Source organism: Macrotis lagotis, chromosome 7 (assembly GCF_037893015.1).
Source record: "Macrotis lagotis isolate mMagLag1 chromosome 7, bilby.v1.9.chrom.fasta, whole genome shotgun sequence".
Lineage (NCBI taxonomy): Eukaryota > Metazoa > Chordata > Mammalia > Peramelemorphia > Peramelidae > Macrotis > Macrotis lagotis.
Genome location: NC_133664.1, coordinates 35735048 through 35757620, shown reverse-complemented (window position 1 = coordinate 35757620; position 22573 = coordinate 35735048). Strand labels below are relative to the sequence as shown.

Genomic DNA, 22573 nt, shown 5'->3' with positions numbered 1-22573 from the left:
TACTATTCCTTTTATGTGTACTTGATTCAGTCCAATAGTCATTAAGTCAATAAACACTTATTAAGTTCTTATTCTGTACCAGCCCTGTCCCTAAGTGCTAGGGATTCCACAAAAGGATTTTAAAAAACAGACCTTACCCTCAAGAAACTCACTATCTAAAGGGAAAGACAAATAAATATTTATAAAAAGTCATATACAGGATTAGTGGGGGGAAAAAAAAGAGTGGAAAAGCACAGGAAAGGGGGTTGTGTGAACACATGCACATACTACACTCCCCCCCCACATACACACAAACACACACAGGAGCTCAGTCTCTCACTTTTTTACTTAGCAATTCTGTAATTGACCAGACAGCACAGCTGAATCCCACAACTGATACTCTCCCACACACCTGAGTTTCTCCAGTCTTCTGAATGAGAAAGATTTAATTCCCAATGATATAATGATGGTCAGTTGTACACATAGTTTCCACTTCTTTGGCCTCATTAAAGGGAACTGACATGAAGGTAGTGTCCTTAAATGTGAATGAAGGAAACTGTGACTCAGTGAGAATACCAAGAAGAGGATGGAGAAGTGAAAGGAGGAAGAAGAAATAACTATACTAAACAGTAACAGAGAGGATGAGCTTGGAGGGAAAAGATGATGAATTCATCTACAAAACCTCTAGTTCAAGATGTTCAATAGGGACTTGGGGAAATATGCTGAAGTTAGGAGAGGTTAGAACTGCATAAATAGAATTGGGAATCATAGAATCGATAATATCACTGAGCCAAATAGTATGAAAAAAGGCTGTCCAGAGCAACGGTGACTACTCCATCAGTGGACATGATCCAAGTCAGGGGTCAGCAAACCAAGGTCAACAGTCAAATGTGGTCTGCAGCCAGATTTCATAGGCAAAGCTAAGAATGAAGGTGAGTCTTAGGCCATATGACAGATGAAGAGCCTGAAAAGAAGAATAAGGAGTGGACCAACAGGAGGAAGAGAACCAAGGGAGAACAGAATAGTGAGAATATAGAGAAGAGGGTAATCAACAGGGTCAAAGGCTACAGAGAGGTGAAGATGAATGACTGAAGAGACAAAAGTGAGAGGGTAGGAATGATGGGGGCAATCTGCTTGAGATAACAGGATGGAAGGGACCATGTGTGGATGCAGAGCAGGACTACCTCTTCATTTGAGACAGGAGTGAAGGAGAATGTGAAGGAAGGCATCTAGGGGATATGAAATGGAGAGGATAAAAGAGAAGCCCATCATTGTAAAAGACCTTAATTTTTTCAGTGAAATAAGACAAGGTCCTCTGCTGAGAAAGAAGGGGGTGGGGTGGGGAGAAGAATTGGGAGGTTTCAGAAAGATTGAAAAAGATTTGGAAGAGTTATTTCAATGACTAGAAGAGAGAGTCATTTTGGGAGTGTAAAGGACAACCTTGCCAGAGTTGAGATTAAGTCAAATAAATTTGTAGTAGATACAGTCTGCACAGTTCTGTAACTTTCTCTAATTTTATTTAGCAGCATGTGAGTAGGAAAGAAGGTGAAAGATGATGGAAGTGATGCAAGGCTAAGGCTGATTAGCAGTAGGATGAGGGAATGAGGAAAAAAGACACTACAGAGTGAGGTTCATCAAGAAGTCAATACTGGGAAGGTAGGAAAAGTATAATCAGGTCAGGAAAAGAACTGAAGACTGGAGGGATTCAAGTTCACTGCAACTAGGGTCTGGAGCTTCAAGGTAGATAAAGATATAGAATGACAACACACTGTGACAAAGTAAGGGAATTTCAGAGTTCACAAATGTGGAAGGAGAACTGTGAATGAAGGCAAGATCAAGGGTGACCATCTCTATGTGGAGTTAAGGTGGGGGAGGAAGAGTAAATCAAGAGAAATGATTTTGTTGAAAAACCAGAAATTTGGGGCGGCTAGGTGGCACAGTGGATAGAACACCGACCCTGGAGTCAGGAGTACCGGAATTCAAATCTGGCCTCAGACACTTAATAATTATCTAGCTGTGTGGCCTTGGGCAAGCCACTTTATCCCACTGCCTTACAAAAACCTAAAAAAAAAAAACCAAAAAACAAAAATAAACCCAGAAATTTAAGATGTTTGAGGAAGTGTCTATCCCTATTTATGAGGAAGGAGTTGGGAAGAAGAGAAAGACTGTGAGAAAAACAAGAAGAGTATCCTGGAATCAGGAAAAAAGTTACCAGATTCTTTAGTTGGGTAATTTTGAACTACCATATTTCCCCATGTATAAGACACACCTTAATTTGGGGGCCCAAAATTTGAAAAATTGAATTACATAAAGATATTGAACTCAAGTTTTATTCATCATAAAATTCATACAACTCCTTATCACTGTCAAAGCTCCCATCCATTAGCAAGTTCTCATCTGTGTATCTTAGGAGAGGCTTTGACTGCTCTCCTGTCTATGCTCTGGTCTATGGTTTGACCCAAACACTCCCTGGGCAAGTCTGGTGCATGGATGCATGCTTAGTCCATTCTGTTTCATGAACCTGAAGCCCCAACTGTGTCCTGCTTGGAAAGCAGTCACTTCTTTTTCATCAGCAATTCTTCTTGGCTCCTGCAGAGCCATCTTGGTGCACACAGGAATTCCAATGGTCCTTTGTTCTTCAATCCATCTCTTCAATTCCCTCTCGAACTCAGGCTATTTGGCTGCCTGGTTTCTCATGGTCTTCTTTGGCTGGAAGGTTTTCAGTAGGGTTTTTTCTTCCCCTAGCTAGTCTGGGATTGTTTTCTCAGTTGGAGGTAGCATGATTTCCATTCACTTTTGCCAGCTGGATTATTCTGAATTTGAATTCAGCACAGGATGAAAATCTTTTCTGAGCCATTTCTGGGCAGAACATGGCAAAACGTCATCTAATATACCAGTAATAAATGTGAAACAATGACCACAAAGACAACAAGGGAGAAAAAGTAGGAAATGCAAATAAAAAAATGTACAACCACTGTATAAGACACTCCCAGTTTTTAGAGCCCCTAACTTTTGGAAAAGGGTGTGTTTTATACATGGGGAAATACAGTAAGTGAACCCCAAAGGTGGAGAAGTTCTTAAAGTGATGGAGGTAGGAGAGAAAATTGGAAGTGGAAAAGGGGAACAAGAAATCTTCTAAATCCCCTGTCTCCAATACTGAGTTGGGAATAGAAGTGAAAGCATAAATGTGAAAGGAAAAGGCTAAAATGAAAGCAAGTTTATTAACCATGGAGCACTGGGTAATATACAGAAATATAAACTAACAAGAAGAAACTAGGTCTACCAGTTTTACTAGACTTAAAATTCAGAATAACTTGATTTTGATTTCATACTCTCATAAACCTTAACAAAACTATTATACAAGTAATATCAACAAAATGGGGGGGGATGTCAATTTATCATTCAAAAGCAAACCTAGACCCTCCCTTTTCTGAGTTCCTGGTTTCTCTCTGACAGAGAGGATTTCTTAACAGGGACAAGTATCTTTAGAACAGGAAGATAAGATTACACCTAAAATCTCTCTAGCAGTTCAAAAAGCCTCTGGCAAACTACAGTATTAAAGAGACATGCAAAAAGACTCTGCTAAGCAAACAACAGGAATAATTTCTATTCCTATGAGCATTGCCTTTTTATTCACCTAGATGCTCATATAAAACAACACTCATTTTCAAAATAAAAAAGTAGAGGAAATAAAGGGCATAAAATAGAGAGTCATTCAAATTTAACCTATAATTTTACATACAACATAACTACTATTTTAAAAATGACTAGCCTATGGCCTGTAAACATCTAAAGCCCCAACTATTTAACACAAAGTCAAATATAAACAAGCTAGAATGATGTCTACATGAGTCTTATATGGTGTATTTTCTAATCCTATGTATTTTTACTAATGCAAAATACATCAACTAAGAAAATGTAATCTTAATGTTCTTTAAAGTTTGTGATTATGAGGGATTACCTTCAGGATCAAAAGCAGCACTACATGAATACCAATACCACATGATCTAACTACACAAAAATTTGCTGCAGCTCAATTTTCTCATCACATGACTGTCTAAAGTAAATCAAGAAGATTAAAACATTTAAGATTTCTAATAGGAGGCTTTTTTGTGTGTATTTAGATACAGTTAAGTGTCACTATTTTTACCCCAATCATTTTTCAAAGTATTTGATTTAAGATCCCTATGCTTCCTGAAAGACAAGACATGCTTGATTTGTTTTCAGCAGTCTATGTAACCTGAAAACTGAAAAGCGACAAATATAACATAGTTCTCTATCAATACACTAAAAATAAAATAAATTGAGGACCCAAAAAGCTCTGAAAGATCTTCATTATATCATTTTTATAACATTACTATAATTTTAAAACATAAAGTAAAATTGCAATCATTTTTAATAAGATCTAAGTAGTCATTCTACGCAATTTTCCTTCTATAAGTCTGTCCGAAAAATGATGAACTGGAAACCAATTCAAAAGCTGTGTGAGATACTTCAGCAATCTAAACTCTCTACCTCACTTCTTATAATATTTGTGTGCTGATAGCATCAAATGTAAAAGAAAAATCTTTATATGATTAAATATCAATTCATATATCTAATTCTAACTAGAACAGTTTATACCCTGACATTTAAAACTATGTAACAACCATAAAAACGCCTGCAACTTTCAACTTTTTTTACAATGATTTTTTACTAAAAAAGGATATATTTCCCTGCCTTTTGAACTAAACATATTTTAGCCCTCTGTTGAATTCTCAAAAACATAAATTATTTATACTGAAGGATAGCTATAAATGTGAAATAGTGGGACAAGGGGCCATGGTGCTTCATAGCCTGAAATTTATTCAAATGTATCTGGGACCTGAAAGATCTTCAAGTTCCTCCCAACAATTCAGGACACAAAACAACCTCAAAACCTTCTGGAAATAATAGTCAACACTGACTTGTTTTGATGCCAATTCATACTCCTAAGCATATAATAAACAATGAAAGTTTTCACAGTATGGCCTCAGCCTATCTTCTAGACTGATCATTCTCCCACTCCCCAAGTTTTGAATTCCATGCCCCAATGATAATGATGCATCTGCTCCTAACTATATATGAAATTCCATCTCTAGTCTCTGGTCTTTGCTTAAGTGGTCACCCAAGCCTGAAATGTTTTCCCCCTCTCTCTCTTTTTAAGGCTCAACTCAAGTTCAGCTCCTTCAAGAAGATTTTTCCAACTCCCTCTAGTTGAAAATCAATACCCTCATAATCATGAGGCATTTATTCTGTAGATACAGTATTATCTTTGAATAAATTACATCCTCCTCAGTAGAATATAAATTCCTTGGGATTAGAGACTATGTTCTTTGAATCCCACTAGCAATAAAATATTGTGAATACTTAACAAAAGCATAAAAATTTATTAATAGGTAGTATAACAAAGTTATCTTTTTACAAAATTAATTATTGGTTCAAAGGTCTCCCAAGTATCATTCTCATTCTTCCAAAATACCATCATCTTTTTCCTGTTATCACTTCAAGCTTTTAATCTATTTCAACTCACAACTGCATTATTATTGATAAAGGTATAACAAAGATCTGCCAGAGTTTAAGAATTTGTGCTGATCTGTTTTGGAAAAGTCTTACTCCAAAACTTCCAAATTCTTCCTCATCCTCATCCTCATCATTATCATCACTGTCCCTGTTATGTGGCTTTGTCTTGTTTTTTTCAGTCATTCAAACAGCTCTAACTCAATGTTAACACAGACAAAAGTCCATGGAACTTTCTTGGCAAAGATACCTAAGACAAACAGGGATAAGTTACTTTGACCAACATCTGAAACCAAATTTGAACTAAGATTTTCCCAACTCTAGGCCCAGTACTATATCTACTGCACCAGGAATTAGCCCCTGGTGATACACCTCTCCATAACAACTGTTATGTGACTGTTAAAAACAATCTAAATCTGTTCCAAAAGTATATTGCAAAGTCTTTCTGGTATGGTAGAACCTAAGCTGGAGCTTATGTTTTTAGCCTCTGATAAACAAGGATCACCTCCAGGTCATGATGAGACAAGACATGTAACATGTCTTAACCAATTCAAAATGGAAAGAGACTAGAAGATCACACCAGGCTTACTGTTTGCTGACAATGATAAAATAAAGAGCAAAATATCACCTTTTATGGGCACCTTTTCATTAGTCTTCCATTCATATATTTGGCTCATTCAAAACTTTGGAATTGATAGTGTGAAATGGAAAACACTGGCAAAAGACCACCCAGAGTGGCATGCCTACATCAAAGAAGGCAACAAATGTGAACACTTGGTGATTTAGACCTCAGTGTTTGATACCTTATTTTGTCAGATCAACTTCAGTATCTTCCTAAAACAATTCAAATAGAAGCGATTCAGTTTCCTGGCATGGTATTAGTATTCTCTGTAGGTTTCACAGGAAAGACCTAATGTCTGAACTATATCTACTGTCCAGATTACCAAATGCATTGGGATAGATTATAGAATCTGTCCACCAGAATATATATCTGAGATAAACTATACTGATGGTACATCAAAGTTGAGAACAGATTTAAACATGAGAGGAAGAACAAATTAGAATGCACTCAGGAAACTGCAAAGCTTCCTTAAGGTCTCTAGGTTTCCATAAAACCAAGGGCCTATCTTTTTAATACCATTACTTTTGTTATTCCTGTTGAAGTTGCCATTCATTTGTATCAGTCATTTAAGGATATATTGGAAAAAATACTAGAGTGGTTTGCCATTTCCTTTTCCAGTTCATTTTACAGATGAGAAACTGAAACAAATAGTGATTTTCCTCAAGTTAAGTGGATTTACCCAGGGTCACTTAGCTAATAAATGTCTGAGGCTGGATTCTAAGGAAAACGAATCTTCTAGACTTCAGGTCTTACTTTTTATCCATTGCACCACCAAAACTACTCTACCATCATTCTACTAGACATTATATGCAGCAAAATGTGAGAAACAATGGATTCCAAAGAATTAAAAATGAATATTACACAAAGGGCAACAAAAAGACAGAAGGTAATTGTGAACAGGCTGCAACATATAACCAGCAAGGAACTTTGAAGAATTAGGGTAAAAAAAGGTTCATTTGAATAATAAAGGCAGTGAATGGTAAATAGACATTGGTTGGTATAAATGGTACCAAGGGTACTCTACAGGTACCTTACAATTTCAGGAGAAAGTGAGGAAGATCTTCCAGCACTCCCTGTGACAAACTTAGGGGAAGGCAGGGATGAGGATTACAATGGATAGGCAGTCATAAATGGGTTACAATTTACACTCAAGGAATGAATTCTCAAACTGATGAGAACACAGATCCATTTAAGTCAAGGATAGAATACCTTTTTTCCTGCCAAGAGTCATTTTTATATTCATAATATCATTCACAGGTCATACAAAATTATCAACTTAAAAATTAGTCTGTTTGATCAAACATTTAATTTATTCATCCCTAAAAAGCTCCTATATTTATTGAATTTCAAGTCCCATCTGCAATTTCCATGGCAGCTCCAGAACAAATGATTTCGAGGGCTGCACATTTCACAACTATGAAAGACTTAAGAACTCTGATCAATGAAATGTCCAACCATGATTCCAGAATACTCAAGACGAAATATGCTTCCTACTGACATAGAGGTGATGGTCTCAATAGTTGAGCTGCATGAAGTTAAAGAAACAAAATTTCTGGATAATTAATCATTTCATTAACTATGACTAGTGAGTAATTAATAAAAGAATGGTCATTTTGGCTGTCTTCTCATGAATCAAAGCTCAGTCATGGGGATGCAGTGGATAGAGTACCAGCTGTAGAGTCAGGAGGACCTGAGTTCTAATCCAGCCTTAGACACTTAATAATTGCCTAGCTGTGTGACCTTGGGCAAATCACTTAACCCCATTGCCTTAAATAATTTTTTTAAAAAAATCTATCATGGGGGCAGCTAGGTGGCTTAGTGGATAAAGCACCTGCCTTGGAATCAGGAGTACCTGGGTTCAAATCTGGTCTCAGACACTTAATAATTACCTAGCTGTGTGGCCTTGGGCAAGCCACTTAACCCTATTTGCCTTGCAAAAACCTAAAAAAAAAAAATCTATCATGGAGGCTTCTTGACCCTCATATGCCCTTGGAAGAATGGGTATTCCAAACACAAAACAATCAACCAGACTGGTTAACAATGAGAGAATTAATATTATAATGAGGCGGCATTCTAATGAGGGATTTGAGGACCTTGATTCCGACTACTCAAGACCACCCCTGCCAAGGGCAATCTAGACAAAAGGGGCCTACCTCCTTCAGCAGTTTGGTAGTATAGTGGATAGAGCACCAACCCTGGAGTCAGGAAGACCTGAGTTCAAATGTGACCTCAGACACTTAACATTATAACTATGTGACTCTGGGTCAGGGTCATCTCCAATCATCCTGATCCATATGTGGCCACTGGACTCAGATGGCTCCTCAGGAGAAAGTGGGGCTGGTAGCTTAGCACAGCCTCCTCTGGCCCCCATATCCAATGCACTTGCTTGATGTGGCATCACCTTCCTGATGTTATGATTGTCTTTGGGAAGGACAAAGATCATCACCTCCTTCAGATTGACTGGAACATAAAGGCCAGATTTCACCTAGATGAAAATCTCTTTACCTTTTGATCAGATCTAAACTTTCACAGTTGGGTAGGGGTCTAAATAAGATTGAAGAGAACCTATTAAATTTAATCTCATAATCTGTTTTATTCTTCAAGTTAATTTGATCTAGTACAGAATGCAGAAATAGGAAGGGAAAAAATCCTGGATCTTCCCAATAGTAAATGGCTATTAATAAGACAAAAAAAAATCATTTCTTAGAGTATAATATACATATATATTAGGGAGCAGTGTATAAACAGGAATTTATTTTGCGTAACTGTTATAAGGTTTTGTTTTTCTTTTTCAAGGAGAAAGGGAAAGAAGTTCAATTTTGTTGAAATAAAAGATAAAACTTAATTTAACAAAAAATATTCACTGGTTAATATACTGGTTTACTTATGCTCATAATGCACTTCTCCAAAGTCTTCTGAGTGATGCACAGTATTAAATCTTTGGAGATTTATATGACTCTCATTGCCATAGAGTATCACTAGGAGATAATTAAGGTTGAAAAATGGGCTTTTGTTTCAGAGAGAAATTTGGTGTCATTAAAATACTGCACAATTTCCTAAAAGCAACTCAGATCATCCTCCTCCTTCAATTTAATTCTAGGTATAGTTATTTGTCCATCCATAAAGTCTCTCCAAGTTATAAGTACTAATGAAACATCTCTGTGGGTTGTCCATCCAACTGAACAAAAGACATTCTTCATCTTCTTGATTTTTTTCTCTTTTGAGTGACTACAAATCTCATTTGGCAGTCTCTGCAATGTCCCAGGGTCTAATGTGATTAGCACAATGTCATCTACAAACAAGAGCATGTGGAGGACCTCATCTTCTATAGGGAATCATCTTTCATTTGGCAGACATAAAGTGATTAAATTATTACCAGATATTGACTCTGTTTTTTCAGGATAAATTGTCATCCACAGATAATACAACTTTTATGAAATTATCTTTCACTAAAATTATAAAAAAAAAAAAGAACCCTTCATTAAAAACTATATATATTTTTGGTCCACCAGATATTTGTAAGCAACAAATATTTTTAAAACCTCAGGAGCATGGTTAAATTTTCTGGTTACCAAAGGTGTTTTTTTTTTAAGAAAAAAATAGTTTCAAACCTGGGCATTGACAGAATCAAGAGTCATAAAAGACTGATCAGAGAATGCATTCCCAGGTAAAAATCTCCCTCATTGCATCCTCAACAAAGAGGTCAGGGAAACAAGAGTTATATCCTTAGAGAGCAACTAGATTCAATTCTGCCCTCCTCTCATTTATCAAAGGAGGAAACAGAAGGCCAAGTTCACTTGTTAAAGGTCACACAGGTAGCAAACAGCACAGAATTTAACCTTAAGTCCTCTGACTTTATATCCAGAGCTTTAACACTACAACATACCACCATCCATCCAGTCTTTCTAACTTTTATTAACATTGTTAAACAGTTCAAGAAATAGAGCATATTCAAAACTCAGTTAATTGCTTTACAGCTTCGAGGTCTGCTTTGGTCTTCATTTAACTGTTTTCATTAATAATACCAAACACTTGATTGCCACATCTCATTGTGAATAGCCACAGTCATCTGTTAGAAAACAAAAAAACAAAGTATACTATCTACTCATAAACTATTTTGCTTCTTTCAACTATCATTTGAACAAAAATAACTAACAGAAAAGGTTTTACCTGGGATCACCTGGTACCCAAACTGAGCCTTGAAAGGAAGCTAAAGATTATAAAAGAGAGAAGTGAGAAAGGGGGACATGCTAGGCATGAAGGATAGACTGAAGGAGGCAGGAAATGGAATGATAAGGTCAGGAAACAACATGCAGGCCAGTTCAGGTGGAACACAGAATATATGACAGCAACTAATGTGAAATAAGTCTAGGTCAGTAAGGTGAAGTCAGACCATGAAGGGCTTTAAATGTTAAAATGAGAAGACTGAATTTTAGATGAGAAGACTAAATTTTATCCAGTTGGAAAAGGGAACTGCAAAAAGGGAGCAGTCAGATCTATGTTTTGGTAGTTTTATAAAGGATATATTACAGAAATGAAAAAAAAACTGGCAAGATTGGGCAACTGGGGGAAAGGAGAAAAGGTGAAGGAGTGTCTAGGAAAATGATATTTGGGCATACTAGAACAACGTAGTGGCCTCAACAGAAATAGGTAAGTCTGGAGGAACAGCAAATTTAGCAAAGAAGAAATGAATTCCTCTTTGAACAAATTGAATTTGAGATTCCGATAGAACATGAAAAGGTGTTGTGAAAAAAACAAAGTATTTGTCTTGTTGATATTTATATACTTGAGTCCTCAGATTAATGTCATATTGATGGCCAACATGTTTTGAGAGATGTGATGAGCTGAACTGAAAAAGTAAAATTTTTTCAAAGAACCTTTGATGTGCCCTAAAAAAACCTTGAACTGCAGAAAATTCTGATTGCAATGTTCTTAAATTTTTTAAACAATAAAAAATAAATTTTATACATATATATATGTTTAATATCTGAAAGACCTTTTCAAAAGACATTTTGGCAATACCTATTACGTATAAAGCACTGTGCTGGCTGGTGAGAGAAATGCAATTTTGATGTGTTAAGTTCTGTCCTCAAAAAACTTAACATCTATTACTTATTGTTGCTGTTGTCGAGCTTCTCCAGTTTTTAAAAAAATAACTAGATAAATGAAAGAGAAAAGTAGTAAGAAAAAAATTAAAAATATTTTGGTAGTCTTTTTTCCCTTAATTTGACAATCATTGATAATCTGGTACACAATAAACTGGGTAAAATTATTTTTTAGAAAATAAAAAAATTTTCAATTATTAAAATACTGACTATGACAATTCAAATAAATGGAAGTGAATGGCCAGAGAATATATGCTATGTTGACATTTTGTAAGATGAATTTCATTTAATTGTAAAAACTTATTAGGGTGGTGACTAAAGGAATAAAGTACTTGCTAAAAGAGATAAAAGATCTGGAAAATGCTGCCCACTGCAGCATTAAAAAAATAAAGTAACAGGAAAAAGTTTTGTAAATTTCTATTGACTGTTCAGATATCTACTAAATACAAATGCCAAGAGTAATTTCATTTCTTCATTCTTTTTTTGTTTGGGAAGGAAATGAGGGTAGAAAAATGACAAATTCTAAATTTAAAGTATAGTTAATCTTCCTCTTCCTAGTCTCTCATTTTGCTTTATTACCATATAAAATGAGGTTACAATTTACTCTGATAACTTTGAACCATACTAGAGTTCAATTGTCAAGAGCATCCTGTTTTATCTCTTCTATGCAAACTGTAAAAACAATGTGACTCAAAAACACTGTTTGCAATTAACATTAAAATATTTTTAAGGAAAAAAACCTAATAATATAGTAACGGTAAGATATAAAGAACAAAGAATGTTAAAATCCAATATCAGACACTTAATAATTGCCTAGCTACATAACCTTGGGCAAATCACTTAACCCCATTGCCTTAAATAAAATCTGAAAAAAATGGCCTTCTCTGCTCATATTAGGTACAATCTTTCCCTTCTCCCAAGACATTTCCCACCTTGTGACAGTCAAAAGCACAGGCCTGGCAACCTCTTCTACCAAGTGATAAGGCTCAACAGTTCAGGCAATGGAACTCCTCCCCTCAGGACCAGACATTTACAAGTCCACTTATCAGCCCCATCAGAACCAATGCAGTCAAACTTTGTTCAAAGGTGTTTCCAAGCCTTACTGTAATTCTTAGCACAATTTCCTCATTTTTGTATTCCATATTAGAATTTAGTTATATAGTTATTAAGGGAAGAAAAAAATGATCATCACATGAGATAAGGAATATCCAAAAGGATATCTATGTCATAAATCCTTCAAGGTATCTGGGAATCAGTAGCAAACTGCTTTCAAAAATTGTACAGCCTATCCTATTCATGCCTTTTGGTGTCCCAAGGGTGATGATAATTGAGCACAGTGGACAGAGAGTGTGTGGTCTATAAACTAGAAGACCAGACTTCAAATCCAGTTTCAGACATAGTACTGTGTGACCCTGGGCAAGTCACTTAACTTGTTTATCTCGGTTTCCAATCGGTAAAATGAGGATAATAGCACTGTCCTCCCAAGATTGCTGCAAAGATCAAATAAAAAGTGCCTGGCATATAGTGATATAGGTTAGCTTTTATTATTATTATTATTTTAAAAAGTTCTTAGAACTAGCTTTCAAGGGGCAGCTAGGAGATACAGTGGACAGAGACCCAGCCCTGGAGGTAGAAGAACTTAATAGTTACTTAGCTGTGTGGCTTTGGCCAAGTCACTTAACCCCATTGCCTTGTGAAAACAAAAACAGAACTAGCTTTCAAAAATTACCGTTTTTTTAAGGGGCAGCTAGGTGGTGAAGTAGATAGAGCACAGGCCCTGGAGTCAGGAGTACCTCAGTTAAAATCTGACCTCAGACATGCCACTTAACCCCATTGCCTTGCAAAAAAAAAAAAATTACAAATTTTTTCTAACCTTCTAACTTTGATAAAAATAGAAGCTAAGATTTGCATAATACTTTTAGGTTTGTTCAGTTCAGTTTATGTTATTTGATTTGATGCCCAAAACTCAGAGGTAATGGAGGGAGGAAAATGAAGAGAGGAGGCAAGGAGGGGAAGAGAGAGGAAGGGAAGGAAGGAAGGAAATGTTAAGCCCTTATTAATGGGTGCGCAAATACTAGATATTGGTAACATACACTCAAAAAATACTAACTTTCTAAGGAAGCAGGAAGAGCAACACTATTTAATTAAGATGTAATGTGTTAGTTTTGATTGGCATTTAGTTGTAAGCTTAATGTGAGTGTTCCTACACGATGCCTTTTAGCGCCATTTGAAAATTAATAAAATCATAGATTTAAGGCTAGAAATGACCTTTAATGAAGCTCATACAGTAAAACAAGTTCATTTTCCATAAGCTTTGCATTGACTCTACGTGCCGCAACACTTCATTCTTTGTTCCTCGCATCTCACAGACAGTCCTATGATGTAGGTACCACATGGATCATTCTAGCTTTCTAGGTAAGGCCAAAGGCTGCAAGGGTCGGAGGCAACTTGAACTCAGCTCTTGCAAAGAGAGCTGGCTACAGTGTTGCATCCACCGGCTGGCGGCCGGGCGCTGCTTCCGCCTCGAAGATACATTGTGTCCTCGGCCTAAGTGTCTAGGTGTCCTGGCCGTGAAAGCGGTGATGGTTGAGCACTCGGACTGGACGCAACTGTGTCCTCTACGGACATCCTTCCCTGCTACAGCAGGGGAAACTGAGGCCGGGGAGTCTGAGCCAATGGCCCGGTCCGGCGGGGGAAGTGGCGTCGGAGCGGGGCCCCGGCTCCAAAACCTTGTGTTTTCTCCCTGGCTCCACACCGCCTCAATTCAAAACGGGAAGTGCCAACAAGAGCGAAGGCCCGGGGGGAACTGTGGACCCAGGAAAGCCCGAGGATGCCAACTTGCCTCAACTGGCCCAGAGGGCCGGGGGCCCCGCGCCCCGGGAGCCCCTCCCCCCCGGCCGCGGGGCTTCCTCCGGGCGACGCCCCCTCCCCCGTGCTAAGTGGGTCAGCCAGGCGGGTCCACGCGCGTCCCGGCCCTCGCGCCCACCCCCTGCGGGCCCACCCAGACCTCCCTCGGGCGTGGGTGCAGGCCCGGGCAGCGGCGGGGCGTGTCAGCCACGCACGGGCGCCCAGGCCGGGCTGCGGGGCCACTTTCACTGTGTTGCGGGGCTGAGGCGAGCGGGGAGGGGGCGCGGGGCCCCTGCAGCGACTCGGGCCGTGGCTTTACCTGGGCAGCGACGCTCACGCTCCCCGCTAATCCTCCTCCTCCTCCTCCTCCTCCTCCTCCTCCTCCCCTCCTCTCTCTGGGCGCCAGAGGAACCCGCCCGGCCCGGCCCGACCTGAAAGAGAACAGGGAGGAGGGGGGTGGGGAGGGAAGTGGCCGCGGCGGCACGTGACCACGCCGGCGCCCCGCCCCCGGCCCGCCCCGCCCGGCCCCGCCGCGCTTCCCCCGCGTCCCGAGCGGCCGCGGAGGCTGCGTGCGCAGCTCCGCCCGGAACGGCCGGGGCAGGGGCGGGGGCAGCGCGAGGAGGGGGCGGAGACAGTCGGGAGCCCGCCCCGCCCCCTCCGCCCGCACGCATGCGCGCCGCGAGAATGGCGCCTTTCCCGCGCAGCGCTTCCGGGATCGGCGAGGGCCCGAAATTCGGAGGCCGCGGGCCTTGCGGCCGCCCCGAGGCGGCGTCGGGCCGGGGGTCCCCGCAGCCCCTCCAGCCCCCCGTCCGGCCTTCCCACAGGCAGGAGCGGGGCGGGAAAAGGACTCCGAAAGAAAAACCAGGTAGCTTTGAAAAAAATGTATAGCTCATCTCTAATATGTCTTCTTGAAATGGAAATTAAATATTTTATGTTGAACACTCAACCGTTCTGCCGTGTGCGGGGAAACGTTCTTTTGTATTTAGGTTTAAAATGAATAAAAAATGTACACGCAAAAGAAAAAAAAAAGATGGCCCATCTGGTGCGGTCCATCTTGAGCCTCACAAAAAAGAGGACTGTCTGAGGATGATGAAAGGTGACAAATGAAATGACCCGCTTTCGTGGATTAAATGGGACCCCCAGCAAGTCAATTGACTCAGTTTCCTCATTTGTAAAATGAACTGGAGAAGGAAATGGCAAACCACTCGTATAGAGTCACAAAGAGGCACCACTGAAAACAACCACCCCATAATAGCCCGATCTCCTTCATTTTACAGATTAGGAATAGGCTCAAAAGGACAGGACAGAAAAAAAAATTCAACATCAAGACCACACAGCTGTAAGAATCAGAGCCTTAGGTTCCAGGTCTTTAGAACCAAATTCAACGATACTATGCTTCCTTCTTTTAGGTAAGAAACTGGCTCAATGAGTGTTCTTTTGAAACCCTGGTAGGCTTATTGGTAAAATAGGCAGCTAGTACTGTGAAAGTATCTTCCTGAGAGTATCTGGATTCTCTAATCTTTACATGACTGAGTGAAACTTTTCCCTTAAAGATTCAGTCCCTTCCCTTAAATAGGCGAATAAATATGTGGCTCAGTAGATACAGCACTGGCCCTGGAGTCAGGAGTCCCTGAGTTCAAATCCAGCCTCAAGACACTTAATAATGACCTAGCTGTGTGGTCTTGGGCAAGCCAGTTAACCCCACTGCCTTGCAAAAAAAAAATATGAAAATCCTTCATACAGGAAGCACCCTAAGTTCTCAAAGGCTGAGCCATTGCAGTGTAAGCTTTAGCACATGATTCCAAGGAAGACTTAGATGTCTGTCATCCAGTATATGATCTGAGTAGTTTAGGTCTGGTGTCAGATTAGTCACAGGATGAAGAATTGCTTTTAATCACAACGCTTCTCCAAGATCTTCCATAATTTAGTCTTTCATATATTGAAGCATAAATATAAAGTCCTCTTGGTCAAGCCTTAATAATCATTTATAACTTAAAGTGAATAAATTAATCAAATTCTTTCCTAAGAGCTATTTTTGATGGGGGGAGGATAGTAACAAGCATCCCAAGGAGAAAAAAACCAATGCTAACTTGGCAATTTCTTTTGCAAACCGGTATTGGTTGTTGTTTGTCCTTCATTCTCAAAGAAAGACTCCCACTTCTGGGAGGTGATGCCATAACATGCAAGTGAAGTGAATAGTAGTTAAGTGCAAAGTCACCAACCTCACTTTCTCTGCTGAAGCCATCTGAGTCCAGTGACCAGATATGGATCTGGAGATGACTCTGGATGCAGTGGGAGACTTTGGCTTTTTAAGATAAATTTTCCTGGGTTACATTTTGACTGAGGCCACATCCAATCAGTGTAAGGGAGGAAAGAAGGCAAGAAGGACCACTTTTACTTGATCAAAAAAATAAGAAAGAAAAACAGGAAGGGCAAGACCTCAGAGTTTCTCAGTGGTAAGGAAAAAAAAACGAAGCAAAGAATAGTCTCTTTTGCATAATCAAAAAAATTCAACCTTCAGAGTTTCTGGCCAAAACAGAAACAATTGCTATTTATATTCACTCTGAGCTAATCAGGGTGGAAACAATGACCAAATGGCCTTAGCATAAGACCCCTTGTGGCCATTCCTAGGGAGACAGAGTAATTTGGGGCCTAAAACCCAAACTGTGCCCTGGGAAGACCTTAGCTTAAAAAGACCCCACTGCATTCAGGGCCATCTCCAGTCCAAATCTTGCCAGTGGACCCAGATGGCACATGGCAACTCCTTGCTGATTCATGATCTTCCTCTATCTACATTGGGCTACTGAAATACACTGAGTTATTGGTTGATATAAATAAGGGACTGCAGAATAAATATATCAGAACCCAGTTGGTGACCAGAAAATGTCACCCACTGGAATGTATTTCATCAGTGAAGAAGGAGAAATACTGGGACAGATAAATATTTTTATAATTAATCTGTTCCCATTATTTTATATAATTTTGCTGTCTCTTATACTTTATTTTTCTTCCTTAAGGATATGATTTCTCATCACATTCAACTTAGTTCATTGTATACTATGGGAATGATGTAAAGGCTAACAGGCTGCCTTCTGTGGGGGCTGGGGGGAGAGAAGCAAGAATAGGGGTGAATTCGTAAAATTCAAAAAATCTTTCAAAAGAAAAATATCAAAAAAATAATTAATCTGTTCCCTAAATATCAACCATTTATCTTTCCCTATCTCCATCCCATTGTTCAAGTTAAGATGAGGTCAGTGAACCTTTAGTAAAGTTCCTTGCCCCTCCCAGAAACCCTATTAACAAAACAATGGATCCCTGCCCTATTGGGAAAGAGTTATGTCTTTGAACTACGGCCCCTTATCAACATATCCCTCTTTAACCTTATCTCTGATTCCAGAGCTAAACCCTGTTCCCACCGGTTGGATGTCCTCCTTAAAAAAACCCACCCTCTACTCAGTTCAGTTGCTTTTCTTCTAGTGAAGCTATCCCACTTTGGGGGGGCCTGATCCCCCCCAGGTAACCTCTCATGCCCCTATCCCTTTCCTTACTGTTCCTCCTCTCTTGGAAGCTTATGTTGTGGATATTGCTGATGCTCATCCCCTTAGAGGATCAGTGACTTCCAACTGCATTTACTCTTTCTTTCCCTTAGCTTCTGCTATAATATATATATATATATATATATATACATATATATATATATACACACACATATATATATATATAATTAGGGTTCATAGTTTATACATACTACATCAAAACTTAAACCTTTTTTATCCCCCAAATTTCTTTTGGATTAGAGTCAGCCTTTAACGTGAATTCTTTAGCCAATTACATTTTCCCCTGGCATCAATAGGTGAAAATGAAGGAAAGTCAATGGCTCACGCCCAGGATAGAAGGTATCCCAAGGCCCAAGTGAAGGTGGCTACTCATCTGGCTAATCTTCAATGCAAGTAACTGTAGACAGTTAATTAGGAATTGATTTATGTAACATTAGGTAATACCCAGTGGACAAAAATTACTAAGGAGAAATGAGTACAATGGCCCAAGCCAAGACTTTTTAAGCATGTGCCAGTGTGCTGGGAAACACTCCCATAGGGGCCATCAGGATTTTGGAACAATGAGTAGGAAAAGTTCTCTAAGCACCTAGTTAGTAGAAATCAGCTGCTGGTGTGTGATATCTGCAAAAAATTCAAGTGCATAATGTAGGAGAAAGAAATAGAAGATCAGAGGGAGCAGTGGGACCTTCATGATAAGTAGTTCACATAGTCTAATATTTCTGAATATTGTTTTATTAAAACATTTCCCCAAGCATGTGTTTTCTTGGCAATAATAAAATAGATTATTTAGATAATAATACCATTCATGGTTGTATTTTTTAGAACTTTTTATTTTGGTTCAAAACTGTGTCCTTATAAGTCCTTTACAAAGCTGAGTCAGCCACCAGCCTAGCCCCCACACATAATAAAAATCAGCAGAATGCCCAAGGTGAAAATTAAGTCTGCTCTTTTCAGTACTTGTCTGATCTTTTCTTTTAGTGCATTCTCAGGACTCAGACAATTATTTATCAGGGTTGTAAAATTCTTTTTAACTCTTGTTAAATCCTTTATGGTGAATCTGTATTCTCTAAAGACATTAAGCATCCGTCCTTGCCTCCTCTCAAATCCTGTAACAGCCACATGCAGATTGGATCACCAAGACTCACTTGAGCACCATGATACTTTTTGTTTTGGATGCAAAAGATCCAATGGCTAGAATAAATTTAAGTGAAGGGTTCTCATGCCTGCCAGAGAGAGGTAGGGAGATGGCAAAGGAAGAAGAGAACAAGAGACAGACACACATATATACACACATGGACATGGACACAGATCCAGACCCAGACAGACAGATAGGACAGAAACAGAGAGGGCAAGCAACTTAAAACTGCTCTCTCCAGTGTGATCAAAGATCATTTATTTGCCAAACCTATTGACCCTTTCTCAATCTTCATCATTGAGTGACTTCTCTGAAGCATGTAACACTGTTGATTACCTTTCTTCCTGGATAGTCTCTCTCCTCAGTGGCTTGCCATGATTCTGCTCTCTCCTGAATCTTGTACCATCTGTGTGATTACTCCTTTGCTGGATCTTGAACCAGGTCAAACTACCAACTGTGGATAGATACCCCCAAAGCTTTGTCCTGTACTGTCTTCTTTTCTTCTATTACCTCCCCTCCTTTGGTGGTCTCATCAGCTTTCATGGTTTTCAATTATCATCTCTGTGGAGTTGATTCCCAAAGCTATAGATACAGCCCTAATCAATCTTCTTAGTCCCCATCACCCATTATACTTTGAATGTATTGAAACTGGATAGCCTATGGGTGTCTTGAAACAACATGTGCAAAACCACTATCATTTTGTACCTCTCCCCACCCCACCCCACCCCCTCCAAACCAGAGCCCTGCTTCTTCTAGGACTGCCATCATCCCAGTCACTCCCAACCTTGGTGTTATCCTCGGCTTTTCACTCACGGTCATGCCGTAAACCCATCTGTTTTCAAATGTTATTGCTTTTTTTTTTGCATCTTTCCCATATGTCTGCCATACATTTACATAGATAGATAGGAAGATAGATATGTATGTATGTATGTATGTATATATATACAATGGTCTTCAAATCTAAAAGTACAATATAAATGCTAACTGTTTAATAGCAGCAGCAGCAGCATCTTAGATCCTCACCACTGCATTATTGAATGGACTATTTCAGAAGCCTTCTGATTGGTCTTCTTGCCTCAATTCTCTCCCAAAGCCAGTTAATCCTTCACTCAACTTCCAAATTGATCTTCCTGAGAGACAGGTCACTCCCCAGCTCAAAAAACTCCAATGGCTCCCTAAAGTGTCCAGGATCAAATATAAAATCTTCAGTTTGGTATTTAAAATCCTTCACAATCTGACCCATTTCCTGTCTTTCCAGTCTTCATTTTCTTCCCTGTACATCCACTCGGTTCTCTGATATCCTAGATTTTTTGCTAGTTTTTCACACAATGCACATAACATTCCATCTCCTTGACTCTACCTCTTCCATCACTCCCCCCTCAGTCCCCCCCTCCCCCACGCTCAGGTCCTCTCCCTCTTCACCTCTGCCCTCTGGCTTTCTTAAGACCCAACTCAATTCCTATCTTCCATAGGAGGGCTATCTCCCAGTCCCATTCTTCTGGAATTACCTTCCATTTATACTGCATATGTATCTTGGACATACATAGTTATTTTCTTGTGGTCTCCCTAATTAGAATGTGAAGTCCTTGAAGATTAGGACCATGGTTTTGCCTTTCTTTGGGTAATGCCTGGCTCAAAATGAACATTTGATAAAATCCTGCTTGTTAGCTTGAATTCTATTTAAAACTGTACATATTATTTTCCTCTTGTGATAGGGTCAATGTTTTCCAGTTTTCCCCCTCCCTCTCTCTGTAAACTACTTTGTTTTTTCCCCTAAAAAGTGACGGCATTATCCCCTGGGGTACCTCCTTGAACACAACTTCCTGATGACTTCTGATCATAATGTCATGACTTCTTTTTAAAAAAATATTTCATTTATATTTTTTTAGCTACATGCAAAAATAGTTTTCAGAAACCATTTATTTGCAAGGTTTTGAGTTTCACATTTTTCTCTCCCTCCCTTCCCTCCCCCCATCTTTGATAGAAAGCAATCTAATATAGGTTATACATGTATAACTATAATCCATGTTAATCATGTTGTGAAAGAAAAATCAAATCAAAAGCGGAAGAAATTAGAAAAACTACATACGACAACTTTTAAAAATTGAAGATAGTAAGCTTTGGTCTACATTTAAACTCCATGATTCCTTTTCTAGATATAAGTGGTATTTTCCATCACAAGTCTTTTTAGAATTGTCTTTGACTATTGTACTGCTGAAATGACATGATTTCTTGGATACCTAAGTCTCCCATACGGAGTCAGGACCTTTCAGACTTGAGATGTCAACATACTGACCAGAGCAGTTTCCATATGGGGATAAAAGGGGAAGGGGAATGCTGATTGAATATTCTATCAATGCAATGTCTAAGTAATTATCTTTTAGCTAACTGTTGAAAGACCTCTGAGCATTTTATTTCATTTCTTTCCAACACTGAATCTAAACTTAAATGACCTGACCTGTATCAAACCTGCCTCTACATCCTTATCCTACTCCTTCTCATGGGACAATTTCTTACGTTTGGAGAGGTAGCATTAACATTTATTCAAAACTGAAAGGAAATCATCTAATGTAACCCCCTACTAGAATGAAATTTCTATCTATAACACACCCCCAAAGTTGTTTTCTAGCCTTTCCTAGAAGACTTCCAGTGACTCACTAATTCCTGAGGCAGTCCATTCCACTTAGGAACTCATTTTTCATATCCATCCGGTTACTGAGTGAGTCCTATTGATTCAGTCCTTCTAAGCTCTCTATGCTTTTTCCTTTTTTAACTTGGATTTCATTCCCAACTTTTCAACAGCTTTATTTGACCTTGAGCAACCCATTTTTGTGCTCACTGTCTCAATTTCTGGTTTTTAAATTTGAGTTCTACCTCAGATACTTACTGTGACCTCAGACAAGTCATTTAACCTCTGTCTCAGTTACATTTTTTTGTAAAATGGAGATAATAACAGCACCTAGCTCCCAGGATTGCTATGAAGATCAAATTAGATATTTGTAAAGGGTTTTGCAAACTTTCAATTGCTAACTTCATTATTTTTTGTTGTTGTTATTATTAACATTATGATGATAGTGATGATAGAAGAAGAATTAAGACTCAAAAAAATTATTAAGGCTATTACAAAATTCAAGCCCAATCATTATTACTATTAAATGGGGTTTTAGGAAAGCTACTGATTGGGAAGTCAACCTAGCTGGGGCCTTTAAAAACCACAGTAACTCTTACATGTCATCAATATGTCTGGAAGGATTGGGGAAAAATCAGGTATATGTTGATAAAAACCAGCTGGTAAATAAATTGGTGCATGTGAGGAATATAATCAGTTAATAAGCAGAAGATTATAGATTTACAGCTAAAAGAGACCTTGGAGGTCATCCAGTATAATGCCTTCATTTTAAAGAGGAGGAAATGGAGGGTCAGAGAGGCTAAGTGATTGCCCAGATCCACCAACATGAAGCCCAATTATATATATCCACTTCCCTGTGCTGCATCTTGAGAGGACTATACAGCTGTGAAAACAGAGAGCACAAGAGGGAGGCAAGGGGGCAGAATATTGTTGTTTATTCTACATTCTCAAAGGACCAATGATATCAAAAAAATGTTTTGACTTGCTTGTGATTTGGATTTGAGTGAGGCAGAGCTGTGCAATGTCATTAGCTTCATTCTTTCCTACAGAGTTATCAGGGATCCAGTGACAAGATGTAGGTCAGGACGACTGGTTCTGTGTGTGTGTTTGTGTGTGTGTGTGTGTGTGTGTAGATATAGAAACATGAAGTAGCCTATTAGA

The 22573-nt window shown here is 39.0% G+C and overlaps 1 protein-coding gene across 1 annotated transcript in view; it reads right to left on the bottom strand.

Annotated features, from left to right (window-relative positions):
* Positions 1-14520, bottom strand: part of TBC1D5 (TBC1 domain family member 5) — a 577752-nt gene extending 563232 nt beyond the window's left edge. Inside the window, exon 1 of the mRNA XM_074195734.1 lies at positions 14411-14520. The gene's annotated coding sequence lies outside the window, so the exon portion shown is untranslated. The remainder of the gene's footprint in view (positions 1-14410) is intronic.
* Between the last annotated feature and the right edge of the window lie 8053 nt (positions 14521-22573).